We start from the raw sequence: 19,795 nt of genomic DNA on the forward strand, positions 1-19,795 counted from the left end.
GGCATCTCGCTTGGTCGCACAGGAAGAGGGGAGGATGGTGGGGGCTTTGATTGTCCCCTTCCCCCCTGGGGACTCCGAGGCATGGTTATGAGATGCCTCTTTATTTTTTTTTTAAATAGGAAATGTAGTTTGTAATGTGCATGTAGTCTAGTGTTGACAGTTAGAGGAACTGTATTGGAGAGCACGCTGGCCTACTCTCTGTTTACTAAAACACTGAAAAGGTTCAGCAAAAGGGGATGGTCAGAGTCTCGAGGGTTGATGAAACGTGAGCTCTAGCTCTCCCTGTCATCAGCTTTCCATCACCTTGGGAGCATCTCCCTGCTCGACAGGTGCTTCAGTCTACTTCTTCTATATATGAGATATATGAAATGTACAGTCACTCATAAGAGACGTGATACCTTGCTAGCCAACCCCACCGTGTTTTGTGTGGTAACACTGTAACCTTTACAACTTCATGTGATTCGAGTTGGGCTTTGAGATACTATGCCTGAGTGAACCCAGAATCGAATTTAGTTTCATTTCCTGATGAACTACTGTAGCTATGTCATGTGCGAAAATGTTCTTCATAATATTGTTTTGTATATTACACAATCGCATCAAAGTGCAAGCGGCAAATCCTTTGACCTGTGCAGATAATCTACTGTTGAACACATTCATATTGTAGCATCTATCACTCACATTAAAACATGATGAGTGGATGTTCAAAAACAATTACGATGTCGTATCTGCCAATTAATTCCAACTATTCCCCACACAACTCAAAGGTGATTATTTTAACTTTCACCCCTTAGCCTAACCTGTGACGTTACGTATAAAAATTTAATGTCGCAATACCGACTGGGAGTTGCTATGTCGGTACACGTTCCGGAAAGACCAGTAACTGTACTGATCCGCACAGTATAAAAAAATATGTCATTCACAAGAGGCTGCTTATTTGATTTAAAGGCGACATGTCATCATGATGTGTAATTCCGAGGTAGGCTACAACATCATGGTGAAATAGGGACACCTCTTTGACATTATTATGGTTTCATTTTTTGACGAGGTTTGTAAAATAAATGTGATCTGGATGACCTCATCGGAAGAAAAATTGTCTTTGATGAGTAATCTATATCAGGTTTTATGACGTATTACTGGATAAAATATATTACCGTGGGAATCACACCGTTATAAGTAAAACAGCAGTTTACTGCTAAAATGAAGATGAAAGTTATACTTCTATTAACTTAAGAGTTTCAGATCATTCTATAGAAATACTGCATTACGTGCCTCGTGACATTTTCATAGAAATGAATTTCTGGGTTGCCTTTCGTTTATTGATTTTTCTTGCGTTTATGGTTAGGTAGGTGTTTCTCCAGAAATATAATGACATTGAAATGTGTAACTATATCAGCGTTACGTTATTGTAAAGTAAGTTTTAGATAGTGCATCCTCTGAATACCTAAAGAAATTTTAGCATTTCAATGTTGGCACTATAATGGTCATGGAGTACAAGAAGTATTTTTACGGTATCTAGGTTACGTATCACTGTTCGGGTGCATCCTAATGCAAATACTCCTTTTATCATCTCAATCCCCGAATTTCATAGATTATGTTTGTCCTCCTCTCTTCCTATTTCTCCCATCTTTCCTGTCACTTCTTATTGCTTTTCTTTCCTTTACAGGTGGCTTTAGATTGAGTGACAAGCCAGATGGTTTCCTGTAAGCCAAGAAATCATTTACAACGCTGGGTGGTAACCATATAACCAAATCATACGTGCTCCCTACGTGTCAACAAGTGGGTTGGTGGAGGGTTAATGCCCCTCCCCGTAAAACAAATAACTCAAAGTCAAATGGCCACCCCTTGCGGGATTGTGGCGTCTGGCAATAGATAGATAGATAGATGTTTGTCTTTCACGATATACTGTAACTTTAATGTCCAATAACCGTGGAGATACGAGTAAAATCACCGAATTCGGAGGTTGCAATCTCCGTCGCGAACTGTGATCCTAAAGCTTAAAGCTCAGGAGCTGAGTTTGTCTGCCCTGATTAGCATCCATATCAATAATTTCTCCTATGTAGCCTACCACATATCTGTGAGTGAGGAGATGTGTCAGTGCCAGAGTAAACGCTAGCTTATCCACATCTCTACAACTTATACGTGGGTGAAGGGGATGTGTCACTGCCAGCGTGGACGCTAGCCTGCCTACATCTCGACCACATATGCGTGGGTTGAGAAGTGTCAGTGCCAGTGTGAACGCTAGCCTGGCCATATCTCTACTACATATGCGTGGGTTGAGGGGATGTCTCACAGCCAGAGTTACAGCTAGCCTGACCACTTCTCTACCACATGTGTATGGGTGGAGGGACGTGTCAGTGCTAAATCACTTGCCAATCAGGCCATATCTCTGCCACATTTTCATAGGTCACATACAAGTCACACAAGTTCGTGGGTTACCATAGTGCACACTCGTGTAATATGTGTCTCTCTAACATCTAAAGACGCTCGTGTTGTGTCTGGAATAGGTTGAAACTGCTCTGTCACTTGTCGAGTTGCGTGGGGCTGTGAAATGATCCTAATGTGTTGTGATTGAAATATATCCTACCATAATGGATTTACCTCCTTCGTGAAAAAAAAAAAAAAAATCAGGTGCACACAACTATCACACTCTGGTCGAGTGGTATCAGTGCCTAACTTCTGTCTAAGAGGTCCAGGGTTCGATTTCCAGTCAGGAGCGTACAAATATGTTTGTACACACGCGTGTAATGTGTGTCTCTCCAACATCTAAAGACGCTTGTGTTGCGTCTGGGTTAGATTAAAACTGTTCTGTCACTTGCCGAGTTGCGTAAGGCTGTGAAATGATCCTCATGTGCTGTGACAGAAATATATCCTCCCAAAACAGATTTAGCTCGTTTGTGAAAAAAAAAATAAAAATAAAAAAAAAATCAAGTTGCCACAGCCTTTTTCACGCAGTGGTTGAGTGATATTAGTGCCTGACTTATATCTAAGAGGTCCAGGGTTCGATTCCCAGTCAAGAGCGTACAGATATATTTGTACACACGTGTGTAATGTGTGTCTCTCCAGTCTATATATATATATATATATATATATATATATATATATATATATATATATATATATATATATATATATATATATAAAATCAGCTATTGCAAGTCCACTGCTGGACAAAGGCCTCCCTTAACCTTCTCCACGAATTCCTTGACTGGACCAATCTTTGCCACGTTTTCCCTGCAAATTTCTGTATCTCATCTCTCCACCTCCTGTCTGGCCTTTTTCTGCTGTGTTTACAATCTCTTGGTGTCCAGTCAGTCAGCCTCTTGCTCCATCGATTATCCCTTGTTCTTGCTACATGGCCTGCCCACCTCCATTTCTGTTCTTTTATAACTTCTATAATATCTTTGACTTTAGTCTGCTTTCTCACCCAAGTTGATTTTTTCCTGTTTCTTAAAGATATTCCCATCAAAGATCTTTCCATTGCTCTCTGAGAACGGATTAATTCATTTTCCATCGATTTTGTCAGTTTCCAGGTCTCACAACCGAACATCATAGCTGGAATAACATTCGTTATACTTTTCGTTTCATTCAAATTGGCAGGCTGCTTTTCATAATGTCTTTATGTTTACCAAGAGCTTTCCATCCAATTGTAATGCATCTTTTTATTTCGCTATCATGATCTTTCGTTAATTTTAGTATTTGCCCCAAGTAATTGTACTCCTCGACTACTTCAAGAATTTCTTAGCTTATTTTGATGACGCGCTTTGGTGTCTGTGCACTAAACATTACCTTGTTTTTACTCCGGTTCATCTTTAGCCTTACTTTGAGACTTTCTCTGTTCAGGTCATATAACATTTCTTGCAATGTCACTGCTGTATCTGAGGTTAGGACAATGTCATCTGCAAACCTTAAATGGTTTACCTTTTATCCATCTATGTTCACTCCTTTTTGTTTTCCCAGTCTAGCTTTCTGAAAATAATTTCTAGGCATGCAGTATATAATTTTGGTGAAATTATATCTCCCTGACGCACGCCATTCTCAATCTTAATTTTTTCCGAGTCCTTACTTAATTTAACTGAGAGGAGGGAGGAAGAGATCAGTGGGGCAGAAGTAGCTGAAGTAGTGAAGATCAAGATGGGAAAGGCCCCAGGAACTGATGAAGTGTGTGGTGAAATGCTGAAGTATGGGGGTGAGATTGTTGTGGAGTGGGTATGGAAGTTGTGTACATTGGCTTGGGAAAAGGGAAGGGTTCCAGAGGACTGGAAATCAGGTATAGTTGTTCCTTTATACAAAAGAAAAAGGGAGAGAGAAGTATGTCCTAACCATAGGGGAATTTGCCTTCGTAGTGTGATTGGAGAAATATATGGTAGAGTACTTATTGATAGGGTTAGGCATATAACAGAGGAGCTAGCTGGAGAAAAACAAGGGGGATTTAGGAAGGGAAAAGGATGTGAAGATCAGATATTTGTTCTAAAATGTTTAGTGGAGAAGTATGTACAGAAGGGAAAGAAAGTGTATGCTGCCTTCATGGACTTCGAGAAAGCATATGACAGAATAGATAGGCAAGGTATGTGTAAGGTATTAACAATATATGGAGTGGATGGGAAATTGTTGAGTGCTGTGAAGAGTATGTACGAGGGAGTTAGGGCTACGGTGTGGGTGGATGGTGAGTTGAGTTATTTGATCTAAATGTGGGACTGAAAAAGGGATGTGTGATATCAAAATGGCTGTTTAACATATTCATGGATAGGGTTATAAAGGGGGTGCAAGGTAGGGCAGTGGATGTGGGGGTGGCTCCAATGAATGAGGGTGAGGTTTGGAAGATTCCGGTGTTGCTGTTTCCTGATGATACAGTATTGCTGAATGAAGATGAATGGAAGTTGCAAGGTTTGGTGAATGAGGAATCTGAAAGTTAATGTGAATAAGAGTAAAGTTATGGTGTTTGAGAGGAATGAAGTGACAGAATGCACAGTGAGGTTGAATGGTGAGGATATGGAGAATGTGAGTGCATTCAAGTAGGTCTACTTAGGTAGTGTGGTGAATAAGGATGGGAGTTTTGGGGATGAAGTACTTGAAAGGGTACAGCAGGGAAGGAAGGTTGTTGGTTCACTGAGAGCAGTGATGAGAAATAGGGAGGTGAGTATGGAAGTTAAGAAGTCACTGAATGATAATATTGTGATCCCTAACCTAACGTATGGAAGCGAGGCGTGGACCTTGCTAGAGGGGAACAAGTCAAGAGTAAGAGTAGTGGAAATGAGTTACCGGAGAGGTGCATGTGGAGTGACATGGAGCGACAGGTTGGCGAATGAAAAAGTGAAAGAACGTTGTAGGGTGGATGTGGATGTGACTGAGAGAATTAGGATAAATATACTGAGGTGGTTTGGACATGTGGAGAGAAGAGAGAATGAAAGACTGACTATGAGGGTGTATGTAGGTGAAGTGGAGGGAGGGAGAGGGAAAGGGAGACCGAGGTTGAGGTGGAGGGATGGAGTTGAGAAGTATATATGTGAGGGAGGGAGGAGTGAGCTGGGGGGAAGACAGTCAAATGGTAGGTGACAGAGCGACTTGGAGGCGTTTTGTCTGCGGCCACCCTTTGCGAGATTAGGGCGTCGGGCTATAGATAAATAGATAGATTTCCCACTTTATATATGTTTTCGACAAGTTTCACAAGTTTCTCATTCACTCCTTGTTCTCGCATTGAATTTATAATTGCCAGGTGCTCCACTGAGTCATAATCAACAAAAGCCAAGCACAGTGGTTTATTATATTCAGTAGTTTTCTCAGGTAGCTGATTCATTGTGTGAAGATGATCAGTAGTTGAATACCCGCTTCGGAATCCTGCCTGTTCGAAAGGTTGATTTTCCTCCAAATCTGTTGCTATTCTGTTCGTAAGGATTTTAGTGAAGGGATTGAAAATAACTGAAAATAAGATAATGGGTCGATAGTTACCAAGATCTTTTGGGTCACCCTTTTTATAAAATAAAATAACTATTGCATTACACCATGTTTTGGGAATTTTCTTCTTTATTATACATTGAGTAAATAAGTGAGCAAGCCTATTTTGTACTTTTATTCCTGCATCCAACAGTAAATTTGCTACTATTCCATCTTCTTCTGGAGCCTTCCTTCTTATACTGTTATTAAGACAAATATTTACTTCGTTTGGTGTTACCTCAGGTATTTCACTTGTGTCAACTGAAAAGTTGGTTATTCGTTCTACTGTCTTTGCTGCATACAGTTCTTTGTAAAATTCGTCAACTCACTTCACCATCATATTACTGCATTTAACCCTGGACTTGGGTATAATATACCCAATGTGTATTACATCATTTGCGTTACACAGTGATCCCGTCAAGCCAGTGTGCTGGGACCCTCAGTACGCTCAGGGTTCCCCGAGTGCTCAAGGAGGTAGGTCACGTCGCATTGCTGCTTGGCTGGGAATTGTCCATAGTGATGGGTTTGGGTATAGAGTACCTGAGTTTAGTGATAACCGACCAGTGATATACTTGGGTATAATTATACATGGGTTTCGTGCCAGTAACCCCCCTTGAAGCAGAGCCAGAAGTGCTTGGATGGGTTTGGGGAAGTTTGGGGTAATTTCGTGGAGCGTTTTTGTGTGCGTGTGTGTGTGTGTGTGTGTGTGTGTGTGTGTGTGTGTGTGTGTGTGTGTGTGTGTGTGTGTGTGAATTTTTTCCAAAAATTTGGTGACAGTTTTACAGTGTTGGATTTTTTTTTTTTTTTCTAAATTTCCCTAAAATAGATCATTTACAGTAATTAAGAGATACTAACAGTTTAGGAAATATTAAGATGCCTTAAATTTCGTATGTAAGTGATAGATTTAATACATTTGCATATTTATTTTTTTTTTAAATTTTCCAAACTCGGGTATAATATACCCATGTTTTGTGCTTTTGTTACAAAAATCAAAGTTTAGTAGTCAAGGGTTAATCAGACCTTTTCCTTTTTTGATGATTTCTTTGATCTGATTCATGTTTCTCTTTCTTTATTCTTCTCTTTGTCTCTTGTTGATAGGCTTATTTAATTCCACTTATTCTATTTCATCTTTGTTTTTTCACTCATTTCCTTTCTTTTTTTCATACGCTTGAGTGTCTTTTTAAAAATATTTCTTGGCTTTGGTTGTATTAGGTTTTCCTACTACCTCCGCTGATTCCCCTAGCTTTTTCGTTACTCTGTCATTCAGCTCATCAATGTCACATTCAGCATTACTTAGAGCCTGAAATCTGTTACTTATTTGCAAATGAAAGGCTGCTATGCTTTCGTTTACTTATATTGGCCATACGTTTTTATCTTTAATCATCTTCTTTCACTTCTGCAATTGAATCTGGCTGTGCAACCCACCATTCTATGATCACTTCCTATATCTGCTTTGTTGATAACTGTGACACTTGTGATCGTGTTATTCTTGTCTGCTATAATGAAGTCGATTTCATTCTTTGTTTCTCATTTGGGCTTCTCCAGGTCCACTTTCTCCCTGTTATTTTGTGAAAGAAAATCTTCATTATTCTCATGTTATACATTTCAGCAAAATTTACCACCATTTCTCCTCTTTCATTCCTTTCTTCCTCTCCAAATTTTTCCATATACTCGTATACACACACACACACACACACACACACACACACACACACACATATATATATATATATATATATATATATATATATATATAGTTACATAGCCTATACTTTCATCATCCTTTGTATAATTCTAACTTATGATACAGTTTTGTTCATGATTGCATGGGACGAGGTCATTAAGTGTGACCTTAGGGTTAAGGGACTGAACAGGGAGGCTGCAGTGGATCGTGCAGCGTGGAGAGCCGCCAATAGGTGACCAAGGCTGACACATGCAAGCATGTTGTAGCCTTTAAAAACGAAACGATTGCATCATCCTTTGTATGATCCTAATGTACAGTATGCTGCATGTTTGTTCACGATTCGCCACGTCGCTTCCATAGTGACCAGGCTTGCGTGTTCTACCTCACTCCCCCCTTCTCCCCCTTATAGTAGAGTAAGTCGTTCTTTTTGTTGTTCAGAGCAGGATTGTCAACTCTTTTTTTTTTTTTTATGCGAGGAAAAAGGAACCAAAGGCCATGAGCCCGCAGTAACAGTTCCCTCAAAGAGAAAAACAAAATACAATATAGAGCCAAATTCAAGATCCGATCATTTTGAGATGCCTGGACACACTGCGTTTGAAAGACTGGAGATCATAGGCAGCAGGAAATACAGACAGAGGGAGACAGTTCCAGACTTGACCTGTTGCATAAATGAAAGACTGGGAGTAACGGTTAATTCTTGCATTAGAGAGTTGGACAGAAAAAGGATGAGAGTCTGCTGCCAGACGGGTGCTACGCGCCCGTCGTAGAGGTGGAGGAATGCAAGCAGACAGTTCAGAGGAGCAGTGACCATTAAAGTATCGATAGAAAAGAGATAAAGATGCAACAGTGCGGCGAAGAGACAGAGGTTGAAGGGAGTCAGTAAGAGGAGGAGAGTTAATGAGACGAAAAGCCTTTGACTCCACCCTATTGAGAAGAGCTGTATGAGGGGAGCCTCCCCACACATGAGAGTTGTACTCCACACAGGGGCGGATAAAACCCCTGTATAGAGTCAACAATTGCGCAGGGGTAAAGAAAGAGCGGAGTCGGCTCAGCACACCCAATCTCTTGGAAGCAGATTTTACAAGAGATGTAATATGATCTTTCCATGATAAGTCCCGAGTAAATGAAACCCCAAGCATGTTCAAGGATGATGTAGGATTAAGCTGAATATTATTAAACATTAGTGGGTATACCTGTGGAAGATTTTGTCGGGTTGAAAGGTGTAAGAACTGAGTCTTAGATGCATTAAAGACAACCATATTATTTTTACCCCAGTCAGAGATACGAGCCAAGTCAGACATTAGGTGTGCCATAGCTTCATCCCTTGTTTGTTGAAGTAACTGTTGAGATGGGCGTTGCGGGAACCGAATGGAAAGGTGAAGGGTGGAGTCATCAGCATATGAGTGGATAGGGTTAGATGTACAGCTTAGAAGATCATTGATGAATAAAAGGAAGAGAGTTGGTGATAGGACAGAGCCCTGAGGAACACCACTGTTGATAGATCTAGGAGAAGAACGATGGCCGTCTATAACAGCGGCTATAGAACGACCAGAAAGGAAGCTAGCGATGAAGGCACAGATAGAAGGATAGAAACCGTAGGAGGGCAGTTTGGAAATTAAAGATTTATGCCAGACTCGATCGAAAGCCTTTGAGATGTCAAGTGCAATGGCAAAGCTTTCGCCAAAGTCCCGAAAGGAGGATGACCGGGAGTCTGAAAGGTAGGTGAGAAGATCGCCAGTGGAGCGTCCCTGACGGAACCCATACTGACGATCGGAAGGAAGGTTGTGATAGGAAAGATGCCTTAAAATTTTTCTATTAAGAATTGACTCGAAAACTTTTGAAATACAGGACATTAAAGCAATTGGACGATAGTTGGAGGGTTGGGAGTGGTCACCCTTCTTTGGGACTGGCTGAATGAGAGCAAACTTCCAGCAAGAAGGAAAGGTACAAGTTGACAGACAAAGACGAAAGAGTTTGCCTAGGCAGGGTGTAAGCACAGAAGCACAGTTCTTGAGAACAACAGGAGGGACCCCATCAGGCCCATATGCCTTGTTAGTACTGAGGCCAGTGATGGCAGAAAATACATCAACTGAAGAAATTTTAATGTCAGCCATGAGGAAGTCAGAGGGGGGAAGAGATGGAGGAACAGCACCGGAATCGTCTAAGGTAGAATTGGAGGAGAAAGTCTGTGGAAAGAGATCTGCTTTATCAGTAGAAGAAATAGCTACAGAACCATCAGAGTAGAAAAGAGGAGGGAAGGATGATGAGGTAAAGTTGTTAGAAAGATTTTTGGCAAGATGCCAGAAGAAGCGGGAAGAATTCGAGTTGGAGAGTTGAGAGCATTTAGTATGGATGAAATTATTTTTAGTAGAGCGAAGAACAGACTTAGCACGATTCCGGGCAGAAACGTAAAGATGATGTGATTCAGGGGTGGGTTGGCTCCAGTACCTTTTGTAGGCCCTCTCCTTGTTGCGGACAGCATTAGAACAAGCGTGATTAAACCAAGGCTTTCTTGCATTAGTCAAAGGATATGAGAAAGGAATGTATGCTTCCATGCCCGAGAGAATAACCTCTGTAATGCGCAAGGCACACTCAGATGGCTCACGGCCATGGAAGCAATAATCATTCCAGGGAAAATCAAAGAAGTACTGCCTGAGGGCCTCCCAGTCTGCGGCTCCAAAATGCCACAGACGACGTTTCTCTAGAGGGTCCACAGGCCGTACCGGAGTGATAGGACAGGTTAAGTAATAAGGTTGTGATCGGAGGAGCCCAACGGAGAGAAAAGATTAACAGAGTAAGCAAAAGGATTAGTTGTGAGGAAGAGGTCAAGTATGTTGGAGCTCTCTCCAAGGCGGTCAGGGATACGGGTAGGGTGCTGTACAAGCTGCTCTAGGTCATTAAGGATAGAAAAGATGTAGGCTTGTTCACCAGGTGGATCCGTGAAAGGAGAGGAGAGCCAAAGGTGGTGGTGAACATTGAAATCTCCTAGAATGGAGATTTCAGAGAAAGGAGAAATGGATAGAATGTGTTCCATCGTAGAAGTAAGATAGTCGAAGAATTTTTGATAGTCAGTAGAATTAGGGGATAAGTAAACAGCACAGATATATTTAGTCAGAGAATGACAGAAAAGCCGAAGCCAGAGTGTGGAGAATTCAGAAGAATCAAGTTCAGGAACACGAGAGCAAGATAAGTCGTTGCGTATATATACACAACAGCCACCTTTGGCTTTGAAATGAGTATAGAGAAAGTAGGAGGATACAGAAAAGGGTTTGCTGTCAGTTGCCTCAGACAGCTGAGTCTCCGTTAGAAAAAGAAGGTGAGGTTTAGAGGAGGAGAGGTGGTGCTCAACAGAGCGAAAGTTAGAGGAAAGGCTGCGAATGTTGCAGAAATGAAGAAGAAGAGAGTCAGACAGTGGTTCCAGGCATCTTGAGTCGTCACCGGGAGAGGGGCAGATGGTGGGGGCATTTATGGTACCCCCCCCTGGGGACTCCGAGGCTTGGTAAAACGACGCCATTTTGGGTAAATTTTGAATAGGAAGTGTAGTGTGTACTGTGCATGTAGTTTGGTGAAGATAGTTAGAGAAATTTGTACTGGAGAGCATGCTGGCCTACTCTCTGTGTAACTGAGACACTGAAAAAGTTCAGCAAAGGTGGATGGTCAGGAACTAGTCCTGAGGGCTGATGAAACGGGAGCTCCAGCACTCCCTGTCATCAGCTTTTCATCCACCTCGGGAGTACTGCCCTGCTCGACTGGTGCTACAGTCTACTCCCCTATGCCTTCATTTGCGCGTCCTTCTTACAAGTTGAATCAAGCTCTGCCGGCCCCCTATATAATGAGCTCAGTCTCTGCATTAGTGGCCACTTAGATCTACTCCTCATTCTCTTCACATCTCTGTCCTCCCCTGTACAGTATATTATTATTCTTGTGAGTGCTCAGGAAGTCTCCAGCCATCTAGCTGCTGTATAATTTGAGTATAAGTGTCATTACCATTTTTCTTGTACTGTATAGCCTAAGGCGTTGATTCGTGGGCCTGGTAGGCTTTTTGTGATTCATGTTGATTCCATACTGTCAGCCAGTGTTAGTAATATTTTGTATCTGGAATAATATTATATCTTGCTTTAACTGAGCATTATCCGGTTTCCTCATTTTATCAGGGCTGACATAGATAAATTTGCTCTTGCTAATTTCGTGTTAATAGAGGCTATTGCAGTTAAGCATATATGTAACCTGTTTTGCCATTACATAATCCTTATGAGTCCTGAATGTTTAGTTGTTAGTTTGAGCAATAAAACTTTAACTTGTAATTTTACCTAAGTCTTTTGTTTTGAACCTGGAACTTTGCGGGACAGTAGTGATATCAGTATTCTCACTTGAAGTGTTCATTATCTCTCTCTGTTCCGTAACATTAATTTGGCGACCTCTTATCAGGATATTCAGGATATTATCATAAGGATATTACTTTATATATTGTGACTGTGATATATTCATGATGTCTAATATTACTACTCTTGATGAAGCCAAAGATTTTTTGTCAAATATGCAAACAGGGTGTGATGTAGAAAACAGAACAAAGAATGAACTTAAGCTTGTTGCTCAACAATTGGGAATTGCTGTTCACTCTCATCATTCTAAAGATCAAATTGTTGACATGATTAATAAAAGCTTGTTTAATGTAACTCCTCCAAATGAGCAAACGCAGATTGAAATAGCTAAGTTTCAGCTAGCCCTGCAGGAGGCTCGTGCTAAGGAGGCTGAGTCTCAGGCTCGTATTCAGGAGGCACAAACTGAACTTTTTAGGATTCAGGCAGACAATGAGTATCGCATGAAACAAGGTGGAACTGGATCATCTAGCTCTGATGATTTTGATGTGGCTTAAAATGTTAAACTTGTCCCTCCTTTTAATGAATCTGATTTAACAAAGTATTTTCAGCTGTTTGAGAGGGTAGCTACAGGTTTTAATTGGCCCAAAATGTATTGGCCAGTACTCCTTCAGAGTGTTCTCACCGGTAAAGCTCAAGTAACTTATGCATCTTTGCCTCAGGATCAATCTGATAATTATAATGTAGTTTAGAGCTTGATTCTTAAGGCCTATGAGCTTGTTCCTGAAGAATATAGAGTAAAATTTAGGACAACTTATAAGCTGATAAGCAATCCCATGTTGAGTATGCAAAAATCAAAGAAGATCTGTTAGAGCAGTGGTTAAATTCTAAGAATGTAAATTCTGATTTTGATAAATTTAAGCGGATGATTTTGCTGGAGGACTTCAAAAGGTGTATTAATAAAGATGTAAGCCTATATGTTGATTAGAAAAGAATAGATAATTTGTCTGATGCTGCAGTTTTAGCCGATGAATATGTTCTCACTCTCAAGAAATATTCTAAAGAAAAAAGGAAAACTGAGAGTAAGTACGTTGCCTCTACTCAGAGTACAGGTAACAGGAAAGAGAATAAAGATGATGTTTCTCAGGAAGTGAATACCAGCTCCACCTCTAGATTTCAGAAAAGTAAATGTACTTATTGTAGTAAGCTTGGTCATACTACGGAGATATGTTTCAGGAGACAGCGTGATGTGAACAAAAAGGAATCTTTAAATATTCAGTCAATTGGTCTAGTGTCCACCCTTGAGAGTTCCCAGAATTCTTTAACCGAGTTAACTGAACCTGCTTTGAGGGGTAAATTAAATTCTCATGATGAAGCTCCTCTTTTGAACAGTAACGTGGGTGACACTCTCAAGAGTTCATGTGCTAATTTCCTGTCTGATGGTTTTGTCAGTCCTCTGGACAGTAATGACAGGAAATCAGTTAAAATATATCGTGATACAGGTGCTTGCCAATCCCTTATGCTGACCAGTGTTCTAGGCTCTAATGTTAATTCCTCTGATGAAACTGTAATCTTACAAGGTGTAGGGAATAATTACTTCTCTGTCCCTCTGTGCATAGTGAATTTAGAGTCTGGTTTTGTTAATGGTTCCGTTATGGTTGGGTTGGTTGAGACACTCCCGGTGTCAGGTGTAACTTTCTTATTTGGAAATGATATTGGTGGAAGTCAAGTGTGTCCAGCTCCTCAGTTGTCTAGTGAGCCAGTGACTGCGACCCAGGATTGTGATGTCCCTGATGTGTTCTCTGCATGTGCTGTCACTAGGGCTAAGTCTAAAGTTACTGGTGACTTAGAGGATAATGATGATGATGATGATCTTATCCTAGCTGACACTTTTCTGGCTAATTTGGACCACTCACCAGATGAGGCAGTACCCGTAGTGTTGATAATTTGTCTCGTCAAGAGTTGGTTGAGTTGCAGGTTGCTGACCCTGAGTTGAAAGGTCTAGCTAACTCTGCTTACAGTGAGGAAGAGTCAGCTGGTGGTTCTACTTGTTATTATATAAAGTCAGGAGTACTTATGAGGAAATGGAGACCCCCAACAGCATCAGCCGACTGTGAATGGGAGGTTGTACATCAAGTTGTCATCCCTCGTGTTTGTAGGCAGGATATCATTAGAGTGGCTCATGATTCCAGTTTGGCAGGACACCTTGGAGTGAGGAAGACTGTGGCACGCATTTTGAAACACTTCTACTGGCCAGGTATCTTCAGAGATGTTTCCTGGTATTGTAAATCTTGTCACACCTGTCAAGTTGTGGGGAAGCGTAATCAGACCAAAAAGGTTGCACCTCTAGTTCCCATTCCTCCTTTTGAGGCGCCATTCACCCGTGTGTTGGTGGATATTGTGGGCCCTCTTCCTAAGACTTCTTCAGGATTTTCTTATGTGTTGACCCTGATTGATATGGCTACTGAAGCCATTCCACTTAGAAATATCTCAGCAAAGAACGTGGTTAAGGAAATGCTAGAGTTCTTCACCAAGTTTGCTCTGCCCAAGGAGGTACAGTCAGACCGGGGAAGTAATTTCATGTCCAATGTTTTCAAGCAGTCTCTGAAAGAGTTGGGCATCACCCAGATCACGTCTTCAGCTTACCATCCCCAGACCCAAGGAGCGTTGGAGAGATATCATCAAACACTCAAATCGATGCTCAGGAAATACTGTTTGGAACATCAGAAAGATTGGGATAAGGGTCTTCCATTCGTTGTATTTGCCGCAAGAGAATCTCCAAATGAATCACTGGGCTTCTCACCCTTTGAGCTACTGTTTGGCCATGAAGTAAGAGGACCCCTTAAGCTACTCAAGGAATGCTGGCTGTCGGAGGAAGATGACGTCAACCTGCTGGAGTATGTGATGAAGTTCAAAGAACGGCTGTCCACTGCTTTACAGCTGGTGAGAGAGAATTTAGGAGCTGCTCAGGAGAAGATGAAGACTTGGTATGATACAAAGTCCAGGTTACGCCACTTTCAGCCAGGAGATCAGGTTTTGATTCTGCTACCAGTGCATGGGCAACCTCTTCAAACCAAGTTCAGTGGTCCTTATTTCGTGGAGAAGAAACTCAGTGATGTCAACTATGTCATCGCCACACCAGATCGTAGAAAGAACAAGCAACTTTGTCACATCAACACGCTAAAATTATATCACAGGCGGGACGAAAATAACCCAGTCTGCATTGTAGCTCCACCTGAGTCTGCAAGTGAAGCTCTCCCATGCAGTATGAGCCTGAGTGATAGTTTGGGGAAGAATCCTGATATCATGAATGATCTCCAGACTAAGCTTTCTCATCTAGCTCCCGAGGAAAGGCAGGAGTTTTTGGCATTACTGCAGGAGTACCCGCAAGTGTTCCGTGACACTCCAGGAAGAACCACTGTGTTGATACATGATGTCGATGTTGGAGACGCAAAGCCAATTAAACTGCCTCCTTACCGTGTGAACCCAGTGAAAGTTCATCTCATCCAGAAGGAACTTGGCTACCTGTTGGACCACAAGATGATTGAGCCCTGTCAGAGCAAGTGGAGTTCTCCTGTCACTCTAGTCCCTAAGCCAGGTGGGTCACAGCGCCTTTGCATCGACTACAGACGTGTTAATCAGATAACCAAAACAGACACTTACCCTCTCCCTCGCGTGGACGATTGCATAGACAAGATCGGAAAGACTAGGTTCATAAGTAAGAGTGATTTGTTAAAGGGATACTGGCAAGTACCTATGACTGAACGTGCTAGGGATATCTCGTTTTGTAACACTAGGAAAGACTTTTGCATGTTCTGTAATGCCATATGGTATGAAGAATGCACCAGCCACTTTTCAGAAGCTCATGAATGTTGTAACAGAGGGTTTGGCAGGTTGTGTTGTTTATATTAATGATGTATTAATCTTCAGTGACAGCTGGAAAGATCACCTACGCCATGTCAGTAAATTTCTTGAGCGTTTGGTTCATGCTAATCTTGTAGCTAATTTATCAAAGTGTGAGTTTGGTCAAGCTAAAGTTCAGTACCTTGGGTACGTAATTGGTGATGGACACGTTGCATCACCAGGAGCAAAGGTTCAGGTTATAAGTGATCTTCCCAGACCTAAAAGTAGGAAAGATCTACAAAGATTTTTGGGAATGGTAGGTTATTACAGGAGATTTGTTCTTAACTTTTCAATTCTTATATCACCACTTACAGACCTACTGAAAAAGGGAGTTAAATTTGTCTGGACCAATAACTGTGAATCCTCTTTCAGCAAACTTAAAGCTATCCTATTAAGTCAGCCAGTGCTCGCTACTCCAAATTTTGCTAAGCCTTTTAAGATGGCTGTTGACACAAGTGATACAGGAGCTGGGGCTGTTTTGCTGCAAGAGGATGATCAGGGTATTGAACACCCTGTATCTTATTGCAGTAGGAAGTTCACTCCACCAGAAAAGAACTACTCAACTATTGAGAAAGAGCTTTTGGCCTTGATTTTTGGTTTACAGCATTTTTGACCCCGTAGTCATTTATACCGATCATAACCCACTGAAATTCCTTAGTAAGTTTAAAGATAAAAATCAGAGATTGACAAGATGGAGTCTACTTCTTCAGGAGTATTCATTAGACATACAACATGTCAAGGGGAAAGAAAATGTTATTGCAGATTGCTTATCTAGACTTTAGACAGATTGTTTTAGAGTAATAAGAAATTTCCTTTGTAAATTTCTTTTTCTTTGTGGGGGGGTGTTACATAGCCTATGATTTCATCATCCCTTATATAATTCTAACTTATGATACAGTTTTGTTCATGATTGCATCATCCTTTGTATGATCCTAATGTACAGTATGCTGCATGTTTGTTCATGATTCGCCACGTCGCCTCCATAGTGACCAGGCTTGCGTGTTCTACCTCACTCCCCCCTTCTCCCCCTTATAGTAGAGTAAGTCGTTCTTTCTGTTGTTCAGAGCAGGATTGTCAACTCTTTGTCCCCTATGCCTTCATTTGCGCGTCCTTCTTACAAGTTGAATCAAGCTCTGCCGGCCCCCTATATAATGAGCTCAGTCTCTGCATTAGTGGCCACTTAGATCTACTCCTCATTCTCTTCACATCTCTGTCCTCCCCAGTACAGTATGTTATTATTTTTGTGAGTGCTCAGGAAGTCTCCAGCCATCTAGCTGCTGTATAATTTGAGTATAAGTGTTATTACCATTTTTCTTGTACTGTATAGCCTAAGGCGTTGATTCGTGGGCCTGGTAGGCTTTTTGTGATTCATGTTGATTCCATACTGTCAGCCAGTATTAGTAATATTTTGTATCTGTAATAATATTATATCTTGCTTTAACTGAGCATTATCCGGTTTTCTCATTTTATCAGGGCTGACTTACATAAATTTGCTCTTGCTAATTTCGTGTTAATAGAGGCTATTGCAGTTAACCATATATGTAACCTGTTTTGCCATTACATTATCCTTATGAGTCCTGAATGTTTAGTTGTTAGTTTGAGCATTAAACTTTAACTTGTAATTTTACCTAAGTCTTTTGTTTTGAACCTGGAACTTTGTGGGACAGTAGTGATTTTAGTATTCTCACTTGAAGTGTTCATTATCTCTCTCTGTTCTGTAACATTAATTTGGCGACCTCTTATCAGGATATTCAGGATATTATCATAAGGATATTGCTTTATATATTGTGACTGTGATTTTGTACATTGAAGAACGAAGGTTCGCGCCCCACCAGGGTAATAAACTTTGGGAGCGTTCTTCTGGCCACGTACTGCTTTGGCGGACATCAGGGGTGATGTGGTTGAACCAGTGTCGCATACTATAAAGTATGCTTGCACCCAGTCGGCTTGTGCGGGCCAATTACACTTGGTTCACAGACTATACACACATCCAAAGCCACTCCAACACAATAATTACACTTACAAGCACTTCTCACCCTATATACAATCTCTACTAGACAGCCTAAGCCACTTGGTAGAGATATATTGGCTGTATCGTCCCCACTTCGGTAGGGATAGGCCGGTCCTGCAGCGGACACTCAAACGGCTGATGATATATATATATATATATATATATATATATATATATATATATCTCTCTATATATATATATATATATATATATATATATATATATATATGCAGTAAATCCTCGTTTTGCGCTGCTTGGATGTTTCGCCAAAACCTCACGAACCGTGAAAAGTCGAAGTGTGAAGTTAAGAATGAATGGGAATAATAGAGGAGCGTTCCGGTAGGACACGTACCTACCCTATCAGAAAATACTATAACACCAATCAGGGCTTACCCAAAACAGCATAACGCAATAAACATGTGCCTGAAAAGGCATTAAAACTGTTATAAAGAGCTGCTACACCAAAAATCCCTACTAGAAATAAAATGAAGACTGGCTTGAGTGGCAAGTGAAGGTGTGTTGAGAGTGGATGGGCTTGTTCCCGATGTCACTAACCAAAGAAAAGCTGCCAGTTTTCACCAGATTATTTAATTTTCGACATCAAAGTAGGTCAACTAAACCCCGGTCATTTTATGTGCCCTCTTTGTCACTAAATGGAAGGGAGAAATTATAACAACATTATTCTACTCATTGTAATATGGTCAAACAGAATGAAAAATTTGTGGGCTGGGTCTACCATCTCTGTATTGGGACGGTTATTATTTTTTTCTTTCTTTAATATTGATAAGCTTTATTTTACATCCACTTCAGGTATTTGTCCATCAAAACAAAAATAAATAGTGCTACGAGAAACATATAACGATTCTTTGTTAAGGAATAGTAGCACGACACGGCTGAAGATCGTACGTTATGATCACAAATAATGACAAACTCACGTGTGTCTAGTGCCCCGCTGGACCTGCTGTATAAAGATCATGGAAAACTGTTGCATAAAAAAATGGACAGTGCTTGACTGAGCATCGGTACGCATCGTCTGCTGGATGTCGGCTGCCAGCTGGGAGCATCGAATTGTTGGGAAATTCGCGAATTGTGAGACAACTCGGGAACTTTTTCCCTGCGCGAAAAACGAGGCGTCGAAGGATAATGCGTCCAAATACGAGGATTTACTTTATATATATATATATATATATATATATATATATATTAATGTGTCCGACTCTGGGCAAAGGCTTCAGGGTCTATATCTCTGGGGCAGTAGCCTATCCCAAGGCCCAGTAGTCCTCCTACACCTCCACATGTCACCACTTCGTCGCTAACACCCACCGTCCATATTGAATACATGCTAGGGCTGTCTCATACAGGACTGTTGTATTGGTATTTATATATATATATATATATATATATATATATATATATATATATATATATATGTGTGTGTGTGTGTGTGTGTGTGTGTGCGTGTGTGTGTGTGTGTGTGTGTGTGTGTGTGTGTGTATACATACACACATTGTGGGGGTAACTTATGTGGGCCAGTTTAACTAGAAATTCTTTTAAAATCTGCATCCTCTTTCTTACGTTAAAATAATCTATCTATCTATCTATCTATATACCTAGGCTGCTTCCCCCAAAGGAAAGGGAGGTAGCCGAGACAGGACGACACACTCCCAATTTACTCATCCATTCAAACACATTCATTCACATCGTAGCCCCAAAGGGGAAAAGTGACAGATCCTCACCGCATCACACAGCACAAGGGTCAATTGCGCAGTGCAATCAGTGATATCCGAAGCAGAGCCTGACAGCAGAGCTGGTTTACCCCAGCCACATCATAATAGACCCATCCCCTTACCCGCACCTGACCTGACTAGCTGATCAGACCAAATGCGGGATAATATTTGCTCAGGGCTGCGTCATCAGTTATTCATTCACAACTTCTCTCCATTTACT

Source organism: Coenobita brevimanus, chromosome 103 (assembly GCF_032717465.1).
Source record: "Coenobita brevimanus isolate Jiangsu-jjx chromosome 103, ASM3271746v2, whole genome shotgun sequence".
NCBI classification, from domain to species: domain Eukaryota; kingdom Metazoa; phylum Arthropoda; class Malacostraca; order Decapoda; family Coenobitidae; genus Coenobita; species Coenobita brevimanus.